This window comes from Bombina bombina, chromosome 3, assembly GCF_027579735.1.
Source record: "Bombina bombina isolate aBomBom1 chromosome 3, aBomBom1.pri, whole genome shotgun sequence".
Taxonomy (NCBI): domain Eukaryota; kingdom Metazoa; phylum Chordata; class Amphibia; order Anura; family Bombinatoridae; genus Bombina; species Bombina bombina.
Window position 1 is genome coordinate 729,887 of NC_069501.1, and position 27,653 is coordinate 757,539.

Here is a 27,653-nt window from a genome sequence, read left to right on the forward strand (position 1 = left end):
TCTTTTGCTTTGTGACAAAAACAGAATCAACCCAAACTAAGCAAAAGCCGACACGCCGAAATGAGCTGCTGCTGCTGCTGCAGCAGCAGCATTTTGGACGAAAGCCTCAGCCGCAAGCATCTGTCCTGCCTGCTTTCTTTTTTGCCATCCTGTGCGCGCAGCTTTCTTTTGGACTCTTGTTAACCCCTTGTCTGCTGTCCCTAAGAAGCCTAGGAAACGGCTGTAACCTGGCGAGGTGACGTGTTTGGTATGCTTTTTTGTTCATTCTTCATTTGATGAGCATTTCTTCCCAAATCTCTGTATTGCTGTGTAAATTCATTTATTTATTTATTTGTTTGTTTATTTATTTATTTATGTGTTTCCTCATTTTGTATGTATTTTGATGTGTCCATTGCTTGATTTATTGATGTGTTTCATAACTATTTTCTTTCTTTCTTTCTTTCTATCTATCTATCACTCCTTCTTGGCAGACAATAAAAGTCTTTTGAGCTGTCAATGTTGTCTGTGTGCTGCTTTCTCCACCTGGTGCCTGGACAGGGAAGTTGAAAAAAAAAAAGTTGAGCCTGCTAGCTAGCTATACAGGCAGGCAGCTAGGCCCACAAGATCCAGTAGTAGCAGCAGCAGCTACTAGGTGCAATCAGCCTGATCAGCCAGCCCGGTGGCTTTCACGCCTTTCTGTCTGTCTCCGGAGTGCAGCTCCGATGATGGCGGGGGGAAGGAGGGGGGCCGTTTTCGGGGGAGGGTGATGGAGGCGGAGCCATGCAAATTGGAGAGCAGCTCTCTGTCCAGTAGTCAGGAGACAGCAGCAGGCTCCTGGTCGCCGCTGCTGTTTTTTCTCATAAAGCAGAATGTTTTCTGTTATCCCTGGCCAGTAGTGGTGTTTTTTGTGTGGCCTAGCAGCCTGCCATGTATTGTTGTTGGTTGTTGCTGCAGCTTTTGAATTTCCAATGGTGTGATTTATGGTCAGCATTGGAGTGCTGCTCTGTCTCCCCGAGGCAGAGGGAGTGCTCTGAGCGTGCGGCGTCCCAGACAAGAGCGTTGCGTTATCGCTTCTCGGCCTTTTGGCTAAGATCAGTGGTAATTTTTTGTGTTACTGATCTGGCCAAAAGGTATCTGAGGGACCCCCACACTCGGCCTTTTGCCCTTTCCCTTCGGGGTTAGGGTGTTGCTGCTATTGGGTGTGGGGCATTACCCGAGGTAAACGAGGGGCGATCGGTAGGTGTTTTTTTTTAGTGTGAGGACCTGCCCCCTTGGCCTTGGGCCCCTTCCCCTTTTTGGGTTGGGGTCCTTGCTGCTTTTGGGGGGGTGGGATTTCCTCATACAAGAAGATGGCGAATCGTGATTTTTGGTCGGCCCAGGGGGTGCGACTTAGAAATGGTGTCAGAGTTTTTGTTGCTGAACAGCATAGAGTTAGGGTTACTGAAGCTTATTTATTTAAAGAGGTTCTTTTAGGGTTACTGAAATTTGATGTGAAAGATTTTCATTGTTCTCAAGATTTTTCTCGTTGGGGTTTTTTTGATGTTACATTTACAAGTCCTGCTGGTTGTTATAATTTCAAGCAAAGGTTTCATAGGCACAAAGACAGTGAGGTTTTGGTGGGGATTCAGGCTGATTATCTGTATAGGGAGGAAGAGATATTCTTAACTGTACATATGTTTAACCCTTTCATCTCTGAAGGGGATATTGAGACATATCTTTCTAGGTTCTGCTCTCAAGTGGAGTTTCAAAAGAAGCTGACCAATCAGTTTGGGGTATGGAATGGTAAGCGGTTGTATTTGGTTAAATTTAAAAAAGATGATTCTTGCCCTAGTGGTTTTAAGTCTCCCCCTATGAATGTTTCTATTGGCCTTAATAAAGGGAGAATTTATTTTAGAGGACAGCCTCCTTTTTGTAGAAAATGCTGTAGTTATCGGCATATGATGGATACATGCACACAGAAAAAATGTATAATTTGTGATTCTGATAATCATGTTGCCAGGGACTGCAAAGTTAAATCCTGTGACTTGTGTGAAGCCAGAGGACATCTCTGTCGTGATTGTCCTCTTAAGTCCATTTTTGCTAATTCCTATGCTAATGTGGCTAAGGCCCTTCCTTTGTCTGAACCTTCTACCTCTAGAGATTCTTTTTTACAGAAAGAAGAAGAACAGGACGATCTTTTTGGATCCATTTCAGATGCCTCTGATGATGATGAGAAGCCTACATCAAAAGGAGATTTGGAGAAAGTTTATTTTGTGTCTCTTGTTTCTCCTGCAGGTCCTGTTTATCAACCTCTTAATCAGCGGTCGAGATGGAAGAGTACTGTTAAAATTTCCCAGGCTGTGGACTGCACTGAAGGTCTCTTATCAGGCGAAGATATGGCAGCTGAGTCCTGTGATGGTACGCCTGAGGGCAAGGAAGCTGGTGACAGTGATTTAAACTCCCATCCTGGAAAGGACCATGTGTCTTTTTGTTCTCTTTCAGACGTTTCTACACTTCCTTGTGCTCAAATTCCTGTTGCCAGTGGAGTGGACACAGAGGGTGAGGCAGTTGTGGAAACGGTTGTCTTACCTGAAGAGGTCGTCCCTGTGGATATTTCAGATGGATACGTCTTTGTTTTCTAAGAGAATTGAAGCGGATGGTGAGAATGAAGATCCTTTAGTGGAGCCTGAGAGTAAGCTGAGATGTGGTGCAGACGCCTGTGTGGACTTTTCTCCTTCATCGGGTGATTTGTATAAGACTCCTGATTTTGAGACTATTACGTATTCTCCTTTAGGTTTTCCTGCAGAATATTCTGTAGGAAGCCTCAGGATTGGTGAGCACTTTGACTCTTCGTGCTCCACTTCTCCTTGAGGTATTGAAAGAAGGTTAAGTTCTGGAGGTAGATCTGATTCTATGTCCTAATGGCTGTTAACATCTTGTCACTTAATGTGCGCTCCATAAAGTCTAAGGAGCGTAGAGCTGCTTTATTTGCGTATGTTTTTTCTTTAGGTGTGCAGATTATCCTTTTACAAGAATGTTCAATTTCCTCTTCTCCAGATTATAGCTGTTATGAAAGAGAGTGGGTGTATGGTCCATCTTGCTGGTCTGGCGGGGATGATAATAAATGTTCTGGGGTGGCTATTTTATGTTCTGCTAATTGTGAGATTTTGTCTTCCAGAGTTATTGTTCCTGGTCGAGCGCTGTCTGTCCAAGTGTCTATAGATGGTAAAGTTATTAACATTTGTAATGCTTATGCCTCTCCCTCCAAACAGGAGAGGGTAGAATTTTTTGAACTATTACGTACTTTTCCTTACGGAGCTGACCCAATGATCCTGGCCGGGGACTTCAATACTATTTTGTCGGCCGAAGGGAGAAAACGTAAGAGGGATGACTGTGCCACCGATGTCACCTTTAGACTTCTTAAAGATCTTGTTGATGACCTGTGCCTGACGGACGTATGGTTGCAAGTGAACCCACGTGATCCCGGTTATACGTGGGGGAGAGAGAACGTTCAGTCGCGGATCGATTTTATATTTTGCTCCTCGTCCTTTTTTACTGTAAGACAGACAGCGCTCAGAGACAACGTCTTCTCTGACCATAAAACCCTTTGTTCTACTGTTGATATTTCTGGTCACACTAAAGGTAAAGGGGTTTGGAAACTTAATGTTTCTCTCCTTAATGATGTTAATGTTGTTGCTGATTTTCTTTCTTTGTACCATAACTTGCAAAATGACAAATCACGTTATTCTTCTGTTTTATTTTGGTGGTTTATGGTAAAATCTAAGATTAAGTCCTTTTTTATTAGATGGGGAAAGATTAAAGCTCAGGAAAGAAGAGATGTGTATAATGACTTGCAGAATAGGCTATCTTTTCTGTACAGACTTAGAGATGCTGGTATTTCTGTGAGTGAAGAGATAGTTGAAACTAAGTCGAAGATTAAAAAGAGCATTGAGGAGATGGGGAAACAGATCATTTTTAATGTCAGAATAAGAGAGGTGGAAGAAAATGAAAAGTGTACAATGTATTTTTTCAGAAAACCTTTTAAGAAAAAATGATATTGGTGTGCTTGAGGAGGGAGGTGTGGAACATACTAGTCTACCTGAAATACTTAAGTGTGCTAGGAGTTTTTATTCTGACCTGTATGTTAATAAGTCTGTTGATGTGAGTGTACAATCTGACTTTTTACATTCTCTTTCAGATAAACTTCCTGAGTCTGATGTCTCTTTCCTGTGTGACCTTATCTCTGAACTTGAGTTAAAAGCTGCCATTGATCAGGGTGCCACTTATAAATCCCCAGGGCTTGATGGTATCCCCTACGAATTTTATAAAGTATTTTGGGAAACTATTAAAGGAGATCTGTTAGAAGTTTGTAGAACATGTTTGCAAATGTCTATTGTTCCTGAGTCCTTCACTAAAGGGGTTATCACACTTCTATATAAAAAGGGTGACAAAAAGAACATTAGGAACTGGAGACCCATTACTCTCCTAAACTGTGACTATAAGTTGCTAACTAAGATCTTAGCTAATCGTATTAAGACCATGGTTCATTATGTAGTTGGAGTTGATCAGTCATGTGCTGTTCCTAGAAGATCTATTTTGGACAGCTTGTCTCTCTTGCGTGACAGTTTACTTTTTGCAGAGAGTAGGAAACAGCCTGTGGCTTTGCTCAGCCTTGATTTTGAGAAAGCCTATGACATGATCTCTCATAGTTTTCTGTTTTTAGTTTTGGAGAAGATGGGTTTTCCAATGGTTCTTTTAAACCAGCTAAAGTCCTTATACATGAGCAGTACAAGTACTATACAAATAAGAGGTCAGTGTAGTGAAGCCTTTCCTGTACAATCCGGGGTCCGTCAGGGTTGTCCTCTCTCTCCTGTGCTATTCATTTGTGCTATTGAGCCCCTTCTATGCAAGATTCGCTCTGATAAAGTTGTTAGAGGGATCTTTGTGCCAGGAGCAGGTGGACAACAAGCTAAATGCATTGCCTATATGGATGATGTTAACATTCTCTGTACCTCCTTTTCTTCTGTTAACAGATGTTTGTGGTGGGTGAAACTGTTTAGTTGTGCATCAGCCCTTAAAGTTAACCTGCAGAAGAGTATATGTATGGTGTATGGCTCTTGGAAGGATGATGTGCCTCAAGATCTTCAGGTTGAGTATGAGTGTGTGAAGGTTCTTGGGGTTTGGTTTGAGAAGTCTTTATCTGGGGAAAAGAATTGGTCACATGTACTTTCTCGGATTCAGGATAAAGTTAATTTTTGGAGGTTACGTGATCTGTCCTTGGAAGGGAAAATTTTGATAACTAAAGCTGTACTTTTGCCTGTTATTCTTTATATTTGTACAGTTTTTCCTCCTACTTCTCTTTGGTGTAAAAGGTTAAACAAACATCTTTTTCATTTCTTGTGGAGCTCTAATATGGAGAAGTTACGGAGAGATAAAATCTGCAGAAAGAAGGTCCTTGGGGGGAAAGATGCCCCTGATTTGCAGAAATTTATTTTTCTAAAGGTTCTGGCTTATATGGTGAGATCTGCAAATCTACAATCTCTGACTGGTGCTTTTATAAGGTTTTTTGTTGGTCATTTATTTCGTAGACATAATTGGGTTGATTTGACTTTGCAGTGTCCTTTTTCTCTGATTCCGACAAAGTTTTTTCCTTTCTAGAGAAGATTATTGGTCAGTTTAAATTGGGACAGTTGTCTAAAGATATTATTACTAATCAGAGGAAACTTACTGAATGGGTTAATGCTGGTTCTATTGTACTTCCTGTAGATCGTTTTTCTGAACAATTGTCTAGATCTATATGGTGTAATGTTTCTAATAACTGTCTCTTTAATTCTCAGAAGGACTTGGCATGGATGGCTGTTCATGACTGCATTCCCACCCGCCAGTTTCAGCATCAGCGAGGTTTGGTCAGGAGTGAAGTGTGCCCGAGAGTGAAGTGTGGTGCTCCTGAGTCTGTGCATCATCTCTTTTGGGGGTGTATGTTTGCTAAGGGAGTGTGGCAGAAGTTTATCCCTCTACTGCCATCTGTGTGTGGGGTGACTGCTGTGACATATGACACTGTTCTGTATGGTATGAAGTTGTCTTTGTCTACTGAAAATGATCGTATGGCCTATCAAATTATTAACAGTGTGAAAGAGGCTTTATGGAAGTTTCGTAATATTTGTCTCTTTAAACATGAATCTCTATCTGTTGATGATTGTGTTGGTTTGAGTCTCAGTTTTGTATATTTGTATTTTCTTTTGGATAAAAAATCTGATGATAAAAGAGCTGTTGATGAATGGAAACCAGAATTATGGTTAGGAAGAGTTATTTTGTAATTCTTTATTTTTGAATGTTTTTTTGATGATTTTCTGATATTTGTTTTGTCTTTTTTTCGCAGATGTCCTTAATTTTTGGATCTGAAGAGGGACAGTCGGAGGGACAGATGAGGAGGGACAGCGAGAGGGACATTTTTCAGGATTAGCTTTAGGTTTTAGGTGAAGGATAGTGTTAGGTTTTCGTTTTAGGGTCAGTTTTTCAGGGTTAGTGAGGGTGAGTGAGGGACAGTTTACTGTTTTAATTTTGTTTCTTTTTAGTATAGGTGGTTTTTTGTCTAGATTAGGTTGTGTATTACTGTTTCATATGTATAATTGTGTTGTTTTCTTGACTATGTTAATTTATGTTTAATTATGTTAATTTTTTATGTATCTTTTTTGTCTTTTATTTTTGTGGATATGTATTCTTATGTTTCTGTAATATACATTTTATTCTGTTTTTTAAATTTTATGTATATATGTGAACTTTTTTAATAAAAAGATAAAAAAAAAAAATCTGTTCTTATCGGTTTAATATCTGATACGCGCCCTATCTGGGTGCCATATATTAAATGGATTTTTGAAACAGGGAGATGGAAGAAGAGCTTGCTCTGTCCACTCCACGCATTGACCTGGTATTGCAGTACCTCCAGGACTGGTGCACCCCTCTCTTTTGCTGTGTGACAAAAACAGAATCAACCCAAACTAAGCAAAAGCCGACAAGCCGAAATGAGCTGCTGCTGCAGCAGCAGCATTTTGGACGAAAGCCTCAGCCGCAAGCATCTGTCCTGCCTGCTTTCTTTTTTGCCATCCTGTGCGCGCAGCTTTCTTTTGGACTCTTGTTAACCCCTTGTCTGTTGTCCCTAAGAAGCCTAGGAAACGGCTGTAACCTGGCGAGGTGACGTGTTTGCTATGCTTTTTTGTTCATTCTTCATTTGATGAGCATTTCTTCCCAAATCTCTGTATTGCTGTGTAAATTCATTTATTTATTTATTTATTTGTTTGTTTATTTATTTATTTATGTGTTTCCTCATTTTGTATGTATTTTGATGTGTCCATTGCTTGATTTATTGATGTGTTTAATAACTATTTTCTTTCTTTCTTTCTTTCTATCTATCTATCTATCACTCCTTCTTGGCAGACAATAAAAGTCTTTTGAGCTGTCAATGTTGTCTGTGTGCTGCTTTCTCCACCTGGTGCCTGGACAGGGAAGTTGAAAAAAAAAAAGTTGAGCCTGCTAGCTAGCTAGCTAGCTAGACAGGCAGGCAGCTAGGCCCACAAGATCCAGTAGTAGCAGCAGCAGCTACTAGGTGCAATCAGCCTGATCAGCCAGCCCGGTGGCTTTCACGCCTTTCTGTCTGTCTCCGGAGTGCAGCTCTGATGATGGCGGGGGGAAGGAGGGGGGCCGTTTTCGGGGGAGGGTGGAGGAGGCGGAGCCATGCAAATTGGAGAGCAGCTCTCTGTCCAGTAGTCAGGAGAAAGCAGCAGGTTCCTGGTCGCCGCTGATGTTTTTTATCATAAAGCAGAATGTTTTCTGTTATCCCTGGCCAGTAGTGGTGTTTTTTGTGTGGCCTAGCAGCCTGCCATGTTGTTGGTTGTTGCTGCAGCTTTTGAATTTCCAATGGTGTGATTTGTGGTCAGCATTGGAGTGCTGCTCTGTCTCCCCGAGGCAGAGGGAGTGCTCTGAGCGTGCGGCGTCCCAGACAAGAGCGTTGCGTTATCGCTTCTCGGCCTTTTGGCTAGATCAAGGGGTATTTTTGTTTTTCTTGATCTAGTCAGAGGTTGCTAAGGGACCCCCTCTCTCGGCCTGTTGCCCCTTCCCTTCGGGGTTGGGGCACTGCTGCTATTGGGTGCTGGGGCACGACCCGAAGCAAACAAGAAGCGATCGGTAGCTGTTTTTTTTTGTTTTCTTTGAGAAGACCCACTCTCTTGGCCTTGGGCTCCTTCCTTCCTTTTTTGGGGGTTGGAGTCCTTGCTGCTTTTGGGGAGTGGCATTCCTTCTCATCTTTTGGGAGATGGCAGATTCCCGTTTTTCATCGGCCTCTAACAAGGCGCGATTTTTTACAACTTATAGAAACACAGTCCGTTTTTATGTTCAAGAATCTGTTAGAGGTCTTGTTACAGAAAATTTTTTGTATGACAAAATCTTTTTTGGTTTGATGAAAATTGAATTGAGTAATTTTTTCTGTAGTCAAGATTTTTTAAAAATGGGCTTTATTGATGTCACTTTTTCCTGTCCTGCTGCTGTATTCAACTTCAGAAAGTTGTATTTAAAATATGCTGAACATGACTTACTAAAGGGTATTTGGTGTGATTTGAAGTATATGGAGGAAGATGTACTTTTGACATTGCATATGTACAATCCATACATTTCAGAGGAGGACATTTTGAAATATTTGCGTATTTACTGTTCCAAAGTTGTTTTCATTAAGAAAGTGTTTAATGAGCATGGCATTTGGAATGGTAAGCGCCTGTATCGTGTGCAATTTTGTGCTGATGAATCTTCCTTTAATGGAATGAAATGTCCTCCTATGATTGTGTTCATTGGATCTAATAAAGGCTGTGCCTATTATAAGGGTCAGGCGAGTTTTTGCAGAAAATGTTTAATTTATGGTCACAAAATGGAGAATTGTGTGAGTAAATTTTGTACTAATTGTCAGACTGATTTACATGCCACCAGTGAATGTAAAGTAAAGAAATGTCATCTTTGCCATTCATTAGATCATTTGTTTGGTGAATGTCCAAGAAAGTCAAGGCCAACCTATGCAGGTGTTGTTAAGCTTGATATTGCTAAAGAAAATTCTGATTATTTTCCTGTAAATTCAGAAGAGGAAGGTTCTGTTTATTCTGAGAATGAGTTGGATGGTGCCGATAATGTTGTTTCCCCAATAGGGGATTCTTTTGTTCCTTCTGTATCCCCTGTAGGTGTGACGGATTCAGTAGCCAAGCCTCAGAGAGAGAAATGGAAAATCGTTGGAGGTAAAAGGCCTAAAATGTCATCAGTGGAGAATGATGGAAGTAATCAGGTTCAACCAGAAGATATGACTGATCCAGTGGTATTTGGAGCAGTGGAGTCTGAGGGCGCTGAAGATGGTGATGATGGTGTTGGTAAATCCCTTTCCTGTTCTGAAGAAGGTGTCTCTTTATCTTGTATTTCAGAGATTTCAAGTATTCCATGTGGCCAGAAGTCTCCAGTGTGTAGGTCATCAGCCGATGGAGAGATGGATGAAATCTTTTCAGGAGTTGAAGTACCTGTGGAATCTGGTATGGGGGGGTCCCCTATGGATACAACCTTTTCTTGTAAGAGACCAAGAACAGATGATGATGATAAGAAGGGTGAGAAAGTGCGCCTGACAAGTAGGTCATTGGTTGAACCTGATGTGACTGTGACAGTTTCTTCTTCTCTAGGGGTTCAGGACCCTTCTAATCTTCCAGAAAGTGTTTCCTCTTCCATTTCAGACAGAGGCTCTGATGTTGTGCAGAGTTTTTCTTCCCAGGAGGCAGAAAAAGGATCAGATGTCATTGGAAGTTTCCTTTCTCAGGAGGTGAAACATGATTCTCAGATTATTGGAGTTTTTCCTTCACAAGTGGTTCAAGTTGAGACTGTCCTTATTGATGATGGTTCTTCTGAAGGTAGTTTTATGGTGGTGGAGGAGGTTTCAGAATTTTCTGATCCTGCTTCTCCCTATGAATGTATTGTTACTAAAAGACCTTAATGTTTCAATGGATATCAAGGTTATAAGTTTTAATGTGCGTGCTATTAAAACAAAAGCGCGTAGGTTGGCTTTGTTGTCTTTCATTGCTACTTTGGGCATTCATATTGTGTGCTTGCAGGAATGTGCGTTACCATCGTCTTCCGATTATGTTTCTTTTCAGAAAGAATGGACGTATGGGCCATCGGTGTGTTCGGGAGGCGATGATAACAAATCTGCTGGTGTGGCTATATTGTTTAACAATATAAATTGTTCTGTTTTAGGTTTTTGTGAAATTATCCCTGGAAGAGCGTTGTCTGTTCAGGTGATGTATGATGATTTTCCTATACATGTGGTTAACGTCTATGCTTCCCCCCTCAAGCAGGAGAGGATTGACCTTTTTGAAATCCTTCGTTTTTCCCTGAAATCGGATGTTAATATCTTGGCTGGCGATTTTAACACTGTTTTGCGGCCGGAGGGGAGGAAGCGTAAGAGAGATCATGTTTTAGTAGACGTTACGTCCAGACTCTTTGCAGAATTGGTGGAGGATAAGAAGGTGACTGATTGTTGGGGCGAAGTGAACCCTCGTGATCCTGGCTTCACGTGGGGGAGAGGTAACACTCAGTCTCGTCTGGATTATGTTTTTTGTTCTTCTTTTTTTTCCCCGTTACAGGCAACGCTCATTGATAATTTATTCTCTGACCATAAAATACTTTGTGTAACATTGAGGGCAGATCGTGAAAATAGAGGTACTGGGTTTTGGAAGTTTAATGCCTCCCTTTTAGAAGATGAGGTTATTGTTAAAAATTTCATTCAATTGTATAAAAGCTTGTCTTATTTAAAGAAATTGTATGCAACTCAGTATGGGTGGTGGGAGATGGTTAAATATGAGACTAAGCGTTTTTTTGTGAGGTGGGGGAAAATCAGAGCCCGTCAGAAGGAGAAAGTTTATGAGGACTTGCAGAAAAGGTTGCAGTGGTTGTTTAGGATGAGGAATTTTGGTTTTCGGGTAGATGAGGAGTTGTTGCTTACTAAAAAGGAGATTAAGCGTAAAATTGAGGAGATTGGTAAATCTATTATTTTTAGTGCTAGGGTAAATCATCTAGAGGAAGGGGAAAAATGCACCCGTTTCTTTTTCAAAAAACCTCATCAAAAAAGTAGTATGTCTGTTCTGGTGGAGGGCGATCAGAGGGAAACCTCTGCTGCTGGTATGTTAAAGTTGGCTAGCAAATTTTATGAGGAATTATATGATGCTAAGTCCCTTGATGATGAGTGTCAGCAGATGTTATTGGATTGCATTGTTAATAAGATTCCTTTTTGTGATGCTGAAAGTTTTGGTGTTCCTTTTACAGAACATGAATTGAAGACTGTGATTGATGAGAGTGGGAGAAATAACTCACGAGGCGCTGACGGTCTCTCCTATGAATTTTATAGGTTTTTTTGGGAGATTCTTAAACCTGATCTTCTTTTGGTATGTAAGGAAGTTTTGGGATCTGCAGTTGTTCCTGATTCTTTTAAAACAGGTATTGTTTCCTTGATTTATAAGAAAGGTCCAAAGGATGATATAAGGAATTGGAGACCTATAACCTTGATGAATTGTGACTACAAGTTTGTCACTAAGCTTCTTGCTAATAAGATGAAGCAGGTTTTACACTTTGTAGTTCATGAAGACCAGACCTGTGCCGTGCCTGGTAGGACGATTCTTGATGGTCTATGTTTATTAAGAGACACTCTTTTTCATTGTAATAGTATTAATCAATCAGTTGCTTTACTTAGTTTTGACTTTCAGAAAGCATTTGATATGTTGGCTCATGATTTTCTGTTTTCTGTTCTAGGGTCTATGGGTTTCCCAGTCGTTTTGATTCAGCAGATTAAGTCTTTATATGATGGCGGCGTAAGTAAATTATTGATAAATGGTTTTCTTGGAGATGTTTTTTTCTATCAGGTCAGGGGTCAGACAGGGATGTCCCTTGTCCCCTATTCTCTTTGTGTGTGCCATAGAACCTTTCCTTGTTAAGATTCGGGGGGATAAGGTTATCCGTGGTATTTTTGTTCCTGGAGGTAATAGTGAACAAGTCAAATGTCTTTCTTATATGGATGATGTAAATGTTATTTGTTCCTCCTATGCTGCTGTCCATAGATGTATTTTATTGGCTCGATTGTTTTCTGCTGGGTCTGGATTGCGTTTAAACTTTCAAAAGAGTGTGTGTATGGTGTTTGGGAACTGGAAGGAGGACTTACCGCAGGATATTGAGGTAAGAAGGGACTCAGTTAAGATCCTTGGTATTCATTTTGATCAGGATTTAAAGGGACAGGAGAATTGGTCTGCTGTGGTTAAGAAACTTGAGGGCAAATGTGCTTTTTGGAAACTTCGTGATTTATCTTTTGAAGGTAAAATGTTGATCATTAAATCTGTTTTCTTGCCAATCATTTTGTTTTGTTGTTTAGTTTTTCCCCCTAATTCTTTATGGTTGAAGCGGATTAACAAACCCTTGTTTTCTTTTTTTTGGAGTTCCAGCATGGATAAGCTCAGTAGAGAAAAGCTTTGCAGGAGTAAGTCCTGTGGAGGGAAAGATTTTCCGGATTTGGTGAAGTATATTTTTTTGAAATTTCTTTCCTTTACTGTTAAATCTATTGATAAAAATGTTAAGTTTGCTGCTTTTTTGAGATACCATGCTGGTATTATCCTGCATAGGTTTGGTTGGTGCCATATTTCTTCAAAGTTTCCATTTTTACTTTGTCCTTTAAGGTTTTATTTACTTTTGCAGAAAACAGTTTCTTTGTTTCATCTGGATGATTTGCCACTTGACATTGTTAAAGATCAGAAAAAGTTGACGTGTCATGTTAATTCCTTTTCTTTTGTTTTACCGGTAGGTAGATTTGCAGAGGATCCGTCTAAAGCAGTTTGGGAAAAGGTGTCCTGTAGATTCCTTTCTAATGAGCAGAAGGATTTTGCCTGGTTGGCTGTGCACGGCTGCATTCCTACAAGAGAATTTCAACACAGAAGAAGTCTTGTTCGTTCTGAGATTTGTCCAAGGGAAATGTGTTTCTTCCCGGAGAGTATTTTTCATCTGTTGTGGGAGTGCAGTTTTGCACAGCAAGTTTGGAGTTTGTTGATGCCTTTGTTTCAGGAGCTTTGTGGTTTGCAGGCTTTGTCCTATGATATAATTCTTTTTGGAAAGGGTTTGAACATATTAAAGGTTAAGGAAAGGATTGCATGGCAGTTTATAAATACTGTTAAGTTAGGTTTATGGAAAATTAGAAATTTGTATCTTTTTAAAAAAGATTTTCTTTCTGTTGAGGATTGTGTGGGTTTTATACTTGGAACTGTTTATACCTATTATTTAGTAGAAAGCAAGATAAATCCTGTGTTTGCTAAACAAATATGGAAAACTGATATATGGTCTAATAAAATAACATTGTAAACATCCAGACAATTAATAAAATGTAAAACGGAGTTTTTGTCTGGATGTATTTTTTTTTTATGTTCTTGTTGTATTTTTTTTTTTTTGTATATTGTTTTCTTTGTATTTTGTATTTTTAATTTTATTTTATGTTTTAATGTATTTTTAACTTTTTTAATAAAAAGATAAAAAAAAAAAATCTGTTCTTATCAGTTTAATATCTGATACGCGCCCTATCTGGGTGCCATATATTAAATGGATTTTAGAAACAGGGAGATGGAAGAAGAGCTTGCTCTGTCCACTCCACGCATTGACCTGGTATTGCAGTACCTCCAGGACCGGTGCACCCCTCTCTTTTGCTGTGTGACAAAAACAGAATCAACCCAAACTAAGCAAAAGCCTACAAGCCGAAATGAGCTGCTGCTGCTGCTGCAGCAGCATTTTGGACGAAAGCCTCAGCCGCAAGCATCTGTCCTGCCTGCTTTCTTTTTTGCCATCCTGTGCGCGCAGCTTTCTTTTGGACTCTTGTTAACCCCTTGTCTGCTGTCCCTAAGAAGCCTAGGAAACGGCTTTAACATGGCGAGGTGACGTGTTTGCTATGCTTTTTTGTTCATTCTTCATTTGATGAGCATTTCTTCCCAAATCTATGTATTGCTGTGAAAATTCATTTATTTATTTATTTATTTGTTTGTTTATTTATTTATTTATGTGTTTCCTCATTTTGTATGTATTTTGATGTGTCCATTGCTTGATTTATTGATGTGTTTAATAACTATTTTCTTTCTTTCTTTCTTTCTATCTATCTATCACTCCTTCTTGGCAGACAATAAAAGTCTTTTGAGCTATCAATGTTGTCTGTGTGCTGCTTTCTCCACCTGGTGCCTGGACAGGGAAGTTGAAAAAAAAAAAGTTGAGCCTGCTAGCTAGCTAGCTAGCTAGCTAGCTAGCTAGACAGGCAGGCAGACAGCTAGGCCCACAAGATCCAGTAGTAGCAGCAGCAGCTACTAGGTGTAATCAGCCTGATCAGCCAGCCCGGTGGCTTTCACGCCTTTCTGTCTGTCTCCGGAGTGCAGCTCCGACGATGGCAGGGGGAAGGAGGGGGGCCGTTTTCGGGGGAGGGTGGAGGAGGTGGAGCCATGCAAATTGGAGAGCAGCTCTCTGTCCAGTAGTCAGGAGATAGCAGCAGGTTCCTGGTCGTGGCTGCTGTTTTTTCTCATAAAGCAGAATGTTTTTTGCTATCCCTGGCCAGTAGTGGTGTTTTTTGTGTGGCCTAGCAGCCTGCCATGTATTGTTGTTGGTTGTTGCTGCAGCTTTTGAATTTACAATGGTGTGATTTGTGGTCAGCATTGGAGTGCTGCTCTGTCTCCCCGAGGCAGAGGGAGTGCTCTGAGCGTGCGGCGTCCCAGACAAGAGCGTTGCGTTAACGCTTCTCGGCCTTTTGGCTAGATCAGGGGGTAATTTATTTTTCTTGATCTAGCCTTTGGGTAGTGAGGAGGACCCTCTCACTTTGCCTGGGGCCCCTTCCCTTCGGGGTTGGGGCAACTGCTGCTATTAGGTGTGAGGCATTCCCTCTTTACTAACGAGTTGTGATCGGTAGCTGCCTTTTTTTTGTGGGTTTTTTTTCTGTAGGTAGAGATTCTATCCCCTTGGCCTTGATCCCCTTCCTCTTTTTTGGGTTGGGGGTCTTGTTGCTTTTGGGGGTGGTATTTCTTCTTTTTTCGGATAGAATGGAGACTCGTAAGTCTCAGCCGGCCCATGGGGTGCGGTTTCGGAATACTGTCCGAATTTTTGTTGAGGATAGTGAGAGGCAGAGAGTGACAGAAAGTTATTTGTTTATTGAAATTCTGTTTGGGCTCCTATCTTTTGATGCTAAAGATTTTCACTGTAGTCAGGATTTCTCTAGGATAGGATATTTTGATGTTACTTTTGTTTATGCCTCTCATTGTTTCAACTTTAGGAAGAGATTTTTGGAACAGAAGTCTGACCCTAAAATGAAAGGTTTGCATGTAGAATCTGCTAATGAGGAGGATGTACTATTGACCATTCATATGTTTAACCCCCATGTGCTAGATAAGGATATTGAGTCCTACTTGTTTAGATTTTGTTCTAAAGTAAAATTTGCTAGGAAGTTGTATAATGCTCATGAGGTTTGGAATGGAAAACGTCAGTATTATGTCACTTTTATTGCTGATGATTCTTGCTATAATGGGTTTAGATGTCCTCCTTTAAATATTACAATTGTCCCTAATAAAGGTAGAGCTTATTTTAAAGATCAGCCAAAGTTTTGTAGAAAGTGCCAAAATTATGGCCATGTTGAAGAAGTTTGTGCACAGAAAAATTGTTCTACCTGTCAGAGTGATGAACATTGTACTAGGGATTGTCCTATAAAGAAATGTACTTTGTGTTTGTCTTTTGATCATCTTTTCAGAGACTGCCCTCGTAAAGCTAGACCCACTTATGCTACTGCTGCCAGAGGTTTGATGACTGGAATGCCAGCCGTGAGTCGTAAAGATTCCTTGCAAGCCACGAGAACTGATGTTCAACAAAGGACGGATGAGGTTCCGGGACTCTCTTCAGATCCAAATAGCAGGGCCCCTGAGGGAGATTCTCCCGATGGGATCCTTTCTGTGTTTTTTTCTCCTTCTGTAGGTTCTGAGGCATTGCCAAAGGAGAAGCCTGATCCTGAGGTTAAACGGAGGAGAAAGTTGGATGCGATTGGTTCCAGTTCTCCAGTTATACAAGTTCAGTGTGATCAAGGCACAGGTGCAATGGAGCCAGAAACCGGTGATCCGGAAGGCCAGGAAGCTGCTGGCAGGGGCTCTTCTTCCTTTCCTGTTAAGGACTTGCTGTCTGATTCATCTGTGACAGAGTTGTCATGTATACCTTGTGCTCAGAAGCCTTGTATTTCGAGTGATGAGGATGCTGAAGGAGATTCTGTTGCCACCTCAATGGTTTGTCCTAAGGCTGACTCTCTTCTTACACCAATGGATCTATCTGAGCTGAAGAAAAGATCACAGGAGGAAGACATGTCTGATATTGAGCCGAAAGCCAAGAAGAAGCCTGATGTTGAACTTTGTGGAACTGGTTTCATTGACTCTTTTTCCTCTGTTGATAGCCCTATGGCAGATAGTTTGCTTATTTGTACTTCTCCTGAAAGCCTCAGAGAGGATCTTATGGTCTCGGATTCTGAATCCGACCTCTCTGGAGGAGTTCTTTGTAAGTCATCTCGTGGTGATTCTAATATCATTCTGTGATGGAGATTAAAATTGCGTCATTTAATGTACGTGCCATTACCTCTAAGGCACGAAGGGCAGCTTTGTTAACATACGTGGCCACTTTGGGGTTTCATATTATATGTTTACAGGAGTGTGCAATTCCATTCTCTACTGATTATGCTCCTTTTGAAAAGGAATGGGAATATGGGCCCTCTATTTGGTCTGGTTCAGATGAAAACAAATCCTCTGGTGTGGCTGTTCTTTTTAAAAATAATGATTTTAAAGTTTTGCATTCTCAAGTCCTTGTTCCAGGTAGAGAGTTGTCTGCAAATGTTACTATTAATGATTTTTGTTTTTCCTTGTTTAAAATCTATGCTTCTCCCATTAAGCAGGAGAGATTGGACCTGCTTGAAACTGTTACGTTTTTTTTCCGATCAGAGCCAACCCTGGTAGCAGGTGATTTCAACACTATCCTGCAGGTAGAAGGGAGGAAGCGGAAGAGAGGTGAAGCTACCACCGATATCACCTCTCGAGTACTGTCTGAGATGATCTCTGATGTAGGTTTGGCTGATGCGTGGAAACAGGTCAACCCACGGGATCCAGGGTTCTCGTGGGGAAGAGAGAATTCTCAGTCTCGTTTAGATTATGTTTTTTGTTCATCTCATTTTAAAACTTTGCAGGCAACGCTCATGGGAAATGTATTTTCTGATCACAAATGTTTGTGTGTCTCCCTAGCTGTAACAGGGGAGGTGAGAGGGCCTGGGACATGGAAACTGAATGTTTCATTGCTTAATGATGAAATTGTTGTTGACCGTTTTACATCTTTGTATAAACATTTGCAATCTCTTAGGAAATTTTATGATTCTCATATTTACTGGTGGTTAATGGTAAAAAAAGAGGTTAAAAGTTTTTTTGATAAATGGGGTAAACGTAAGGCTGCAGAGAGTAGGAAGGTTTATGCAGATCTACAATCTAGGCTCCAGTGGCTATGTAGATTGAAGTCTTCTGGTGCACCAGTTGAGGATGAGATTGCTAAAGTTAAGGTAGCTATTAAGAAACGGATAGAGGAGGTAGGCAAGTCTATCATATTTAATGCAAGAGTGCGAGATATTGAGGAGGGAGAGAAGTGCACCAGATACTTCTTTAAAAAACCTTTTGTAAGAAGTGATATAAGGGTGTTAGTGGAGGAGGATAAGGAAGGTTCATCATCGGCTGATGTTCTAAATATTGCTTCTGGTTTTTATAGGGATCTTTATGCAGAGAAGCCAGTGGATTCCAATTGTAAGTCCTTGTTTATGGATTCCATCTCTGATAAGATTCCTGAATCAGAATTGGATGACCTGTCTGCTCCAGTATCATTGGTTGAAGTTCAGCTGGCTGTTGAGAATAGTAAGAATAATAAATCTCCAGGTATTGACGGTTTGTCATATGAATTTTTTAAAATCTTTTGGTTTCTGATTAAAGATGACTTTTTAGCAGTTTGTGAGTATGTTTTTGATAGGGGTATTGTACCTGATGGTTTCTCTCAGGGTTTGGTTACCCTATTGTATAAGAAGGGGCCCAGAGATAATATCCGTAACTGGAGGCCTATCACCTTATTAAACTGCGATTACAAGATCATGGCTAAAGTTATTTCTAACAGAATGAAGAAAACTATTCATTATGTATAAAAAATGATCAGACCTGTGCAGTGCCTGGCCGTACTATTCTTGACAGTTTATGTTTAATGAGAGATTCTTTATTTTATGCATCTAGTATTAATCAGCCTGTTGCTTTATTAAGCATGGATTTTCAGAAGGCTTTTGATAGTGTTTCCCATAGTTTTCTTTTTTCTATACTGGAGCGGATGGGTTTTCCTGCAATATTGTTACAACAAGTGAAATCTCTATATATGAATGGAGTGAGCTCGTTACAGATAAATGGGTATATTGGGGAGGCCTTCCCAATTAGATCTGGGGTTAGGCAGGGGTGTCCCATGTCCCCTCTTTTGTTTATTTGTACCCTAGAGCCTTTTCTGAACAAGCTTAGAGAGGACAAAGTAATTAGAGGGATTTTTGTTCCTGGTTCAGGTGGGAAGCAAGTAAAGTGTATCAGCTACATGGATGATGTTAGTGTCCTTTGTACTTCCTCTGCTAGTATACATAGGTGTGTTCTTTGGGCTAGACTTATGTCATCTGCTTCTGCCTTACAGCTTAACCTTAATAAAAGTGCTTGTCTGATTCTTGGTCACTGGAGAGAAGATTTACCCCAAACTATTCAGGTAGTTTATGACAAAATTAAAGTTTTAGGGATTTGGTTTTCTCAGAATCTTACTGGTGAAGAAAATTGGTGGATTTTAGTTAATAAAATCGAAGAGAGATGTAATTTCTGGAGTCTTCGTGACCTTACTTTAGAAGGTAAGGTCCCGATTATTAAGTCTGTTTTGCTTCCCCTGGTACTTTTTTCTTGCCTTATTTTTCCTCCTAACAATGTTTGGTTAAAGAGGATTAAGAAACCCTTGTTTTATTTTTTCTGGGCATCCAAAATGGAAAAATTAAGGAAAGAAAAAGTTTGTTCCCCTAAATTCTGTGGTGGTAAAGATTTTCCAGATTTGGATAAATATATATATTTAAAGTTCTTTGCCCTTACAGTTAAGTCCTCTTTGAAAGACAATAGGGTAGCCGCCTTTATTAGATTTTTTGCAGGCAGGTTGTTGCATAGACATAAATGGTTACAACTATCTAATACTTCTCCTTTTAGATTAGACACTCACAAGTTTTATTGTATTTTGCAAAATATAATTAGCAAATATGGTTTAGCCAATCTGTCTTTAGATATTGTTTGTGATCAAAAGAAACTGACTCATTTTGTCTCCTCTGTTTGTATAGTAATTCCTGTGGACAGATTTTCAGAAGCTTTATCTAGACAGGTTTGGGCTAATGTGTCTAATAAATGTTTGTGCAATTCACAGAAGGATTTGGCTTGGTCTGCCGTGCACGAGTGTCTACCTACTTGCCAATTTCAATGTAGACGTGGTCTGGTAAGCGCAGAGAAATGTCCCAGAGACGGGTGTGGTGACCCAGAGACCGTGTTTCATTTGTTATGCGGTTGTAATTATGCAAAGTTAGTTTGGAGTAAAATGTTTCCTCTTTTGCAGATTCTTGGAGATTTGAAAGTATTTACCTTTGAAGTCATTTTGTATGGAAAACAATTAACTCTGTCTAAAGCTAAAGATCGTGTTTTGTGGCAAATTATTAACTGTGTGAAGTTAGCATTATGGAATTTTAGAAATTTATATTTATTTAAGAAAGAGAAATTGTCTGTTGAAAATTGCATTGGTTTAGCTTTAGGAACATCCTATTCTTATTTTCTGATTGACAAAAAGATTAATGCTGAGACGGCAACTGCTTTGTGGAAGCCTGATCAGTGGTCTCATCTGATCTTTGTGTAAATTTGTATTTCTTGTTTTTTTTTTTTTTTTTTTATTATTGTTTTTCTTTTGTAGGTATCTTCATCTGATAAAGGGACAGCGGAAGGGACAGTGAAGAAGGGACAGAAGAAGGGACATTGTTAGTTTATTCCTAAGGGTCAGGTTTTTTTTGTGAGGGTCAGTGTCAGTTCATGTGTAGGGAGAGTGGTGAGGGTTAGTGAGGGTTTGTGTTAGGGGAAGGTTTTTTTGTTTTTTATATTGTTTTTGTATTGCACTGCATTTTATTGTAATGTTTTGTAACTGTATTGTATTTTGTCACTATATTTTGTTGTATTTTGGAATTGTATTATTGTGCTTTTATGTTTTTGTATTTTTCTTTTTACTTGTTTTTAAATGTATTATATATCCATGTGGATTTTCAATAAAAGACAAAAAAAAAAAAAAATCTGTTCTTATCAGTTTAATATCTGATACGCGCCCTATCTGGGTGCCATATATTAAATGGATTTTTGAAACAGGGAGATGGAAGAAGAGCTTGTTCTGTCCACTCCACGCATTGACCTGGTATTGCAGTACCTCCAGGACCGGTGCACCCCTCTCTTTTACCGTGTGACAAAAACAGAATCAACCCAAACTAAGCAAAAGCCGACAAGCCGAAATGAGCTGCTGCTGCTGCAGCAGCAGCATTTTGGACGAAAAGCCTCATCCGCAAGCATCTGTCCTGCCTGCTTTCTTTTTTGCCATCCTGTGCGCGCAGCTTTCTTTTGGACTCTTGTTAACCCCTTGTCTGCTGTCCCTAAGAAGCCTAGGAAACGGCTGTAACCTGGCGAGGTGACGTGTTTGGTATGCTTTTTTGTTCATTCTTCATTTGATGAGCATTTCTTCCCAAATCTCTGTATTGCTGTGTAAATTCATTTATTTATTTATTTGTTTGTTTATTTATTTATTTATGTGTTTCCTCATTTTGTATGTATTTTGATGTGTCCATTGCTTGATTTATTGATGTGTTTAATAACTATTTTCTTTCTTTCTTTCTTTCTTTCTATCTATCTATCACTTCTTCTTGGCAGACAATAAAAGTCTTTCGAGCTGTCAATGTTGTCTGTGTGCTGCTTTCTCCACCTGGTGCCTGGACAGGGAAGTTGAAAAAAAAAAAGTTGAGCCTGCTAGCTAGCTAGCTATCGAGCTAGACAGGCAGGCAGCTAGGCCCACAAGATCCAGTAGTAGCAGCAGCTACTAGGTGCAATCAGCCTGATCAGCCAGCCCGGTGGCTTTCACGCCTTTCTGTCTGTCTCCGGAGTGCAGCTCCGACAATGGCGGGGGGAAGGAGGGGGGCCGTTTTCGGGGGAGGGTGGAGGAGGCGGAGCCATGCAAATTGGAGAGCAGCTCTCTGTCCAGTAGTCAGGAGACAGCAGCAGGTTCCTGGTCGCCGCTGCTGTTTTTTCTCATAAAGCAGAATGTTTTCTGTTATCCCTGGCCAGTAGTGGTGTTTTTTGTGTGGCCTAGCAGCCTACCATGTATTGTTGTTGGTTGTTGCTGCAGCTTTTGAATTTCCAATGGTGTGATTTGTGGTCAGCATTGGAGTGCTGCTCTGTCTCCCCGAGGCAGAGGGAGTGCTCTGAGCGTGCGGCGTCCCAGACAAGAGCGTTGCGTTATCGCTTCTCGGCCTTTTGGCTAAGATCAAGTGTCTGAGCCATTAGGAGTTGAAGAACCTGTCCCCTCGGCCTGGTGGTGTTTCCTTCGGGTGCACCACCTGCTGCTATTGGGGGGACAGCTATCTGAGACGTCCGGTTGCGATCCCCAGTTGCCATTATGGCAGCATCTGTTGGAGGAGGTGGAAGAGCTTTTGGAGAAGATGGAGAGCGGGAAAGTTTGGAGGAATCGGGAGTTGATCGTGGAGTTGATCGTGGAGTTGATCGTGGAGATGGAGAAGGAGATCGAGGTGGAGGAGACGAAGATCTGGGAGGCTCTGCTGGTGGCAGTGGTGGCAGTGGTGGAGGGTTTCATTATCGTCCTCCGTGTTTTCGTCCAATGGACACATTGCGTGTCGAAATTGCTGAAGCTTATCAGTTGGAGAAAAATGGAGATTTTATCCAGTAAGCGAATTCTTTGGATTACCTTTCACTGATTTTATGTGTTTTCAGGAGTTCCAATGGAGGGGCTTCTATGATTGGTCCTTGAGGACTGAAGGTCTTGCTACGTATTGGACAAGGCTAGGAACAATCATAAACATGCTCTTATGACCGGGGTAACTATCTCCCCTTTATTTGGGAACCCTGAGAAGCTGGTGGTTGTACATATGTACAACCCTCATGTTTCTGAAGCAGAAGTCATGATGTTTTTGGAGGATTATTGCTCTAGTGTTGTGTCAAAGGGCAAAATTCTAAATAAATTTGGTGTGTGGACAGGGAAACGGAGGTTCCTTGTCATGTTTAAGCCTGATGTTGCTGATTTTGGTGGGTTTCGTAGACCCCCTCCTATGTTCTCAATTGGCAACAATAGAGGCTTTCTTTTTTTCAACCAGATGCCACTTTTTTGCCGTAAGTGCCTGGTATACGGCCATGACACGGTTTTTTGCAAGAAAGATCAAGTTTGCCGCTTTTGCAAAAAACTGGTCATGAGAGCAAGAATTGTACTGAGAGGAAGTGTGATATATGCAGAGAGTCTGGTTATATGTTCCGGTCTTGCCCTAAAAGAAGGGGATGGGAGACAGAGAGTGCTCCTGAAAGATCTCCTAAGCAAGCAATGGAGCAAAAGGCTGTGGCTGTAAATCAGGACAAAGTTGTTCCTAAGCAGGTAACTAAGGCAAAGTCTCTTTGCATTGGTCCTGAGAAGAGCACGGACAAATCGTGTCCAGGAGTTTCTGAGCCTATGGCTCCTCAAAGTTCGGATGATGTTCCAACCAATGATTGGAAGTCAAAAGGGAAAAGGAAGCTCATCTCCCCTATGAAGAAGGTTGGTTCCCAAGGAAAAAAGAAATCCTTGAAGGTTATGGGGAAGAAGGCTGTAAATTATTCTGTGGCCATTGCTGAGATGGAGGAGAAGAAGAAACAGCGCTCTGTACTATCATCTACGGTTCTCATTGATTTTCATGAAGGGGTGTCTGGTGGTGTTTTGTCACCAATCATGTCTCCATCTGCTTCGGATTTCAGCATGTTTCATAGTGACAATTTATTCTCAATTTTGACGAATGAGGAGCCTGATCTTCAGGGCCCACCACTGCAGGCAGACGTATCAGAGAGTACTGCCTGTATCCTTGAAGATGTGTCTCCTCCAGAAATTGTGGACTCACCTATAGACATTGCTGATTTTTCCTGTGTTAGTCCTTGTCTCAGGATCGATGAGAGTTCTGTGCCTGTTGCGGAAAGTGTTTTTAGCCCTGTATCCAGTGACGCTATGTCTGAGGATCAGGGCCCGGTGCGTCACGCATAGTTAATATCTTTCCACTTTTCAAAATTATGCTACGTGTAGCAACTTTAAATACACGGAGCTGTAGGAGCCCAGTTAAGCGGGCCGCTCTGTGTGATTTTTTAAAAAATGAAAAGGATGATATAATTTTTTTACAGGAATGTAATATTGATACAAATTTTGATTATGCTATTTTAGAGAAACGTTGGATTAAGGGCCCATCTTTATGGTCGGGTAGGAACGAAAATAAAAATGTTGGAGTAGGTATTTTATTTGGGAATAGTGCTTTTAAGATTAATAATTATGATGAAATAATTCCTGGGAGGCTTTTAGTTGCGTATGTGAGTTATTATAATTTTACCTTTAAATGTGTTTGTGTGTATGCCCCTACATGTAAGAGAGAGAGAGTGGAGTTTTTTAGGGTTTTAAGTTTATTTTTAGCGGGTAATGAGCCTTTGATTTTAGGGGGTGATTTTAACTGTGTGTGGCCTGGGGAGAAGCATGAGAGTGTTGCTACAAGTGAGAGATTGGATGGGTCAGCGAGTCTGTTGAAGGGTATGATTGAGGATGTGCGTTTACAGGATGTGTGGAGAGTAAATGGGAGTGTAGGTGATTGTTTTACCTGGGGGAGTGCATCAGTTAAGTCCCGTATTGATTTTATTTTTGTATCAAAGGTTTTTAAAGTGGCGTCGTGTGTTTTATGTGATAATGTTTTATCTGACCATAAGCTGCTAAAATGTGTTTTAGAATTGCCTGTTGATTTTAAATGTAAACCCACATATTGGAAATTAAACACTACTCTTTTAGACGATGAACGTGTGTGTGTTGATTTTATTAATAAATTTAAGGTTTGGCGTTTTAATAGGGGTAATGAGGATATTTTAACATGGTGGGATAAAGTTAAAGTTAACATACGTAATTTTTTTATTTCTGTAGGGAAAAGAAAAGCCAGGGAAAAGAGGGAATTTTATTCAGATTTACAATTTAAGCTACAAGCACTTTACCAAGCAAGGTCATATGGCTGTGATGTTGAAGACCAGATTATTGTTTTAAAGGAAGAGGTTAAAAAGGTTTTAGAGCAAAAAGGAAAACAAATTATTTTTAATTCTAAAGTTCAGGTTTTAGAGGAAGATGAGCAGTGTTCACGCTTCTTTTTAAAAAAAAATAGCTGTGAATAAAAGTTTTATTGATGTTTTAGAGGGTGAATCTGAGATTTTAAAGATTAAACAAGTTGTGCATGATTTTTATTCTAATTTATTTTCACCCAAAATTATAGACCAATCTTTAGAGAAATATTTTTTAAACCTTTTAGATTCCTCTTTTATTTCTGATGATCAGCAGTTTTTAGCACAAGATTTTAATGATAGTGAGATTTTAGGGGTTATTAAGAGTTTTTTAAATGGGAAGACCCCAGGCAATGACGGGTTACCTATTGAGTTTTATAAAAAGTTTTGGGATGTTTTAAAAGGCGATTTTATGATTTTAATTAAAAGATGTGCGGATTTTAATGTTTTACCTAAATCCTGGTTACAAGGGGTTGTGGTTTTATTATATAAAAAAGGAGATAAAGAATGTTTAAAGAATTGGTGCCCCATCACTCTTTTAAATTGCGATTATAAAATTTTTACCAAGCTTTTATCATCCCGTCTTAAAACTGTCATTGCTAAAGTTATTGCGCCCTGTCAGGCCTGTGCGGTGCCTGGGAGGAGCATAACTGAGATTTTAACTGTTCTTAGAGAGTCCATTTTTTATTCTATAAATAGGAACCAGAGTTTAGCTCTTTTTAGTATAGATTTTGAGAAGGCGTTTGACCGGGTTTCGCATGAGTTTTTATTTGATGTTTTAGAGCGAATGGGTGTTCCCGATAGAATGCGTAAAATGATTAAGAGTGTGTATAAGTGATGTGTGAGTGTTGTGTCTGTGAATGGGTTTATGACTGAAGAAGTGAAGGTGTTGTCTGGTGTAAGACAAGGATGTCCGTTGTCCCCTATTCTGTTTATATGCTGTATGGAACCCCTGTTGTGTGCTTTGAGGAAAGAGAGAATGATTAAGGGTGTTACTGTGCCTGGTGGTGGAGGTAGACAGATTAAGACTGTGGCGTATATGGATGATGTGACTATTTTGTGTGTGGATCCTGTGTCTATTAAGAGAGCTGTGAGAGTGGTTGAATGGTTTTGTACGGTGTCTGGTTGTAAGGTGAATATGGAAAAATCAGAATGTATGTTGTATGGTAAATGGGATAGTTTGTTGGGTGTTGAGTTGAATGTGGTTAGGGATAAAATAAAAATTTTAGGTATTTATTTTACGCAGGATATGAAATATGATTTTAATTGGGAACTAGTTTTAGCCAAGGTCAAAAAGAAATTTCAACTCTGGGGTTTTAGGATTTTAACTATGGAAGGAAAGATTTTAATTATTAAACAAATAATTTTACCAATTCTTTTATATGTAGCAATGATTTTATTCCCCCAGTTTTATGGATAAAAAGAATTATTAGAGAATGTTATGTTTTTATTTGGGGGGCTAAAATGGAGCGATATAAAAGAACGGAATTACAAAAAAAGTCTATAAATGGTGGGAAGAATGCAATGGATATTAATATGTTTTTAATTTCTTGCTTTTAACATAAAGACGGCTCTTCGTGGCGATGATTGCATGGCTGGCCTTTTTATAAAATACGCTGCGGGTTTTATTTTTAAGAGGTACAACTGGATTCCGCTTTTATTAAATAGACCGTATGCTTTTAATCTTCCTAAACATTTTATTATTTTAGAGAGAATTATTAGAGTTTTTAAATTACAACTTTTTAGCGTGGAGATTTTGCAGGATCATAAAAAGGTTTTAAATGTTTTTAAATCTGGCGAGCAGGTCTCTACGGTTTTAAATTTTTCTAATGTGGTTTTGCAGCAAATTTGGACAAATATCTCTCATAAAAGGCTAAATAATTATCAGAAGGATTTAGCCTGGGGGATCGTTACTGGCTCCCTCCAAACCAGGGAGTTCCAGCACAGAAGGGGCTTGGTAGCCAGATCCAAGTGCCCAAGACCGGAATGTACGGCAGATAGAGTCCGCTGCATGTGTTCTGGAACTGCCCATATGCGCAAGAGGTTTGGAGGAAAGTGATTACCCTTTTAAAATGGGAAGGTGGTCTTTATTTTTTAAATCATGAGGCTATTTTATTTGGGCGAATGCGTTGCATAGACGAAGAAAAGTTTTTATATGTTTGGTTGTTTTTAAATTGTTTTAAACAATCCCTTTGGTTTGCAAGAAATTTATTTTTATTTAAGCATGAAATATTATCTGTTAAGAATTGCATCACCTATGCACTGAGCCTAATTTATATTTATTATTTAAGAGACCGTAGGCTTTTAGGTGAGAAATGTGCAAAGAAATTTTATAGTTTTTATTTTTGGAATAAAATTATTTATTAACATCCTTTCCCTTCCCCTTCTCCCTTTTCCCTTTTTTAGGTTTTGTTTTTTAGGGATATTTGTGAGGGAGAGTGTGAGGGTGAGTTAGGGGGTTGGGTGAAGTGAGGGTCAGTTATTTAGGGTAAGGGTTTAGGGATATGTAGGGTTAGTCCCTGTCTTTCCCTTTTCCTTTTTTCCTTTTAAAGCTGACTTAAAATTAAATTTCATCCTTTTTATTTAAAATATTTTTTTAATTTTTTCTTATATAAATTATATCAATTCGATTTCTATTTTTAACCATTATGATGTGATTGAGCGACTTTGTTTTTTATGGAAGGCTCTTTGTTTTAAGAGGCCTAATTCATTTTTCAAAGTCTCTTATGTCTCATGACTGAATTGAAAAAAAAAAAAAAATAATAAAAAAAAAAAAAATCTGTTCTTATCAGTTTAATATCTGATACGCGCCCTATCTGGGTGCCATATATTAAATGGATTTTAGAAACAGGGAGATGGAAGAAGAGCTTGCTCTGTCCACTCCACACATTGACCTGGTATTGCAGTACCTCCAGGACCGGTGCACCCCTCTCTTTTGCTGTGTGACAAAAACAGAATCAACCCAAACTAAGCAAAAGCCGACAAGCCGAAATGAGTTGCTGCTGCTGCTGCATTTTGGACGAAAGCCTCAGCCGCAAGCATCTGTCCTGCCTGCTTTTTTTTTTGCCATCCTGTGCGCGCAGCTTTCTTTTGGACTCTTGTTAACCCCTTGTCTGCTGTCCCTAAGAAGCCTAGGAAACGGCTGTAACCTGGCGAGGCGACGTGTTTGGTATGCTTTTTTGTTCATTCTTCATTTGATGAGCATTTCTT

The 27,653-nt window shown here is 39.9% G+C and overlaps 2 non-coding genes and 2 pseudogenes across 2 annotated transcripts; all 4 read left to right on the forward strand.

Moving 5' to 3' along the window:
• Positions 1 to 6,735: 6,735 nt before the first annotated feature.
• Positions 6,736 to 6,920, forward strand: LOC128655005 (U2 spliceosomal RNA). Its single transcript, XR_008401613.1, has one exon. It is a non-coding gene; the product is annotated as a U2 spliceosomal RNA (small nuclear RNA).
• A 6,592-nt stretch (positions 6,921 to 13,512) lies between these two features.
• LOC128654958 (U2 spliceosomal RNA) lies at positions 13,513 to 13,699 on the forward strand. Its single transcript, XR_008401588.1, has one exon. It is a non-coding gene; the product is annotated as a U2 spliceosomal RNA (small nuclear RNA).
• Positions 13,700 to 20,342: 6,643 nt separating this feature from the next.
• On the forward strand, positions 20,343 to 20,569 carry LOC128655006 (uncharacterized; annotated as a pseudogene).
• Positions 20,570 to 27,162: 6,593 nt separating this feature from the next.
• On the forward strand, positions 27,163 to 27,374 carry LOC128655043 (uncharacterized; annotated as a pseudogene).
• The last annotated feature ends 279 nt before the right edge of the window (positions 27,375 to 27,653 follow it).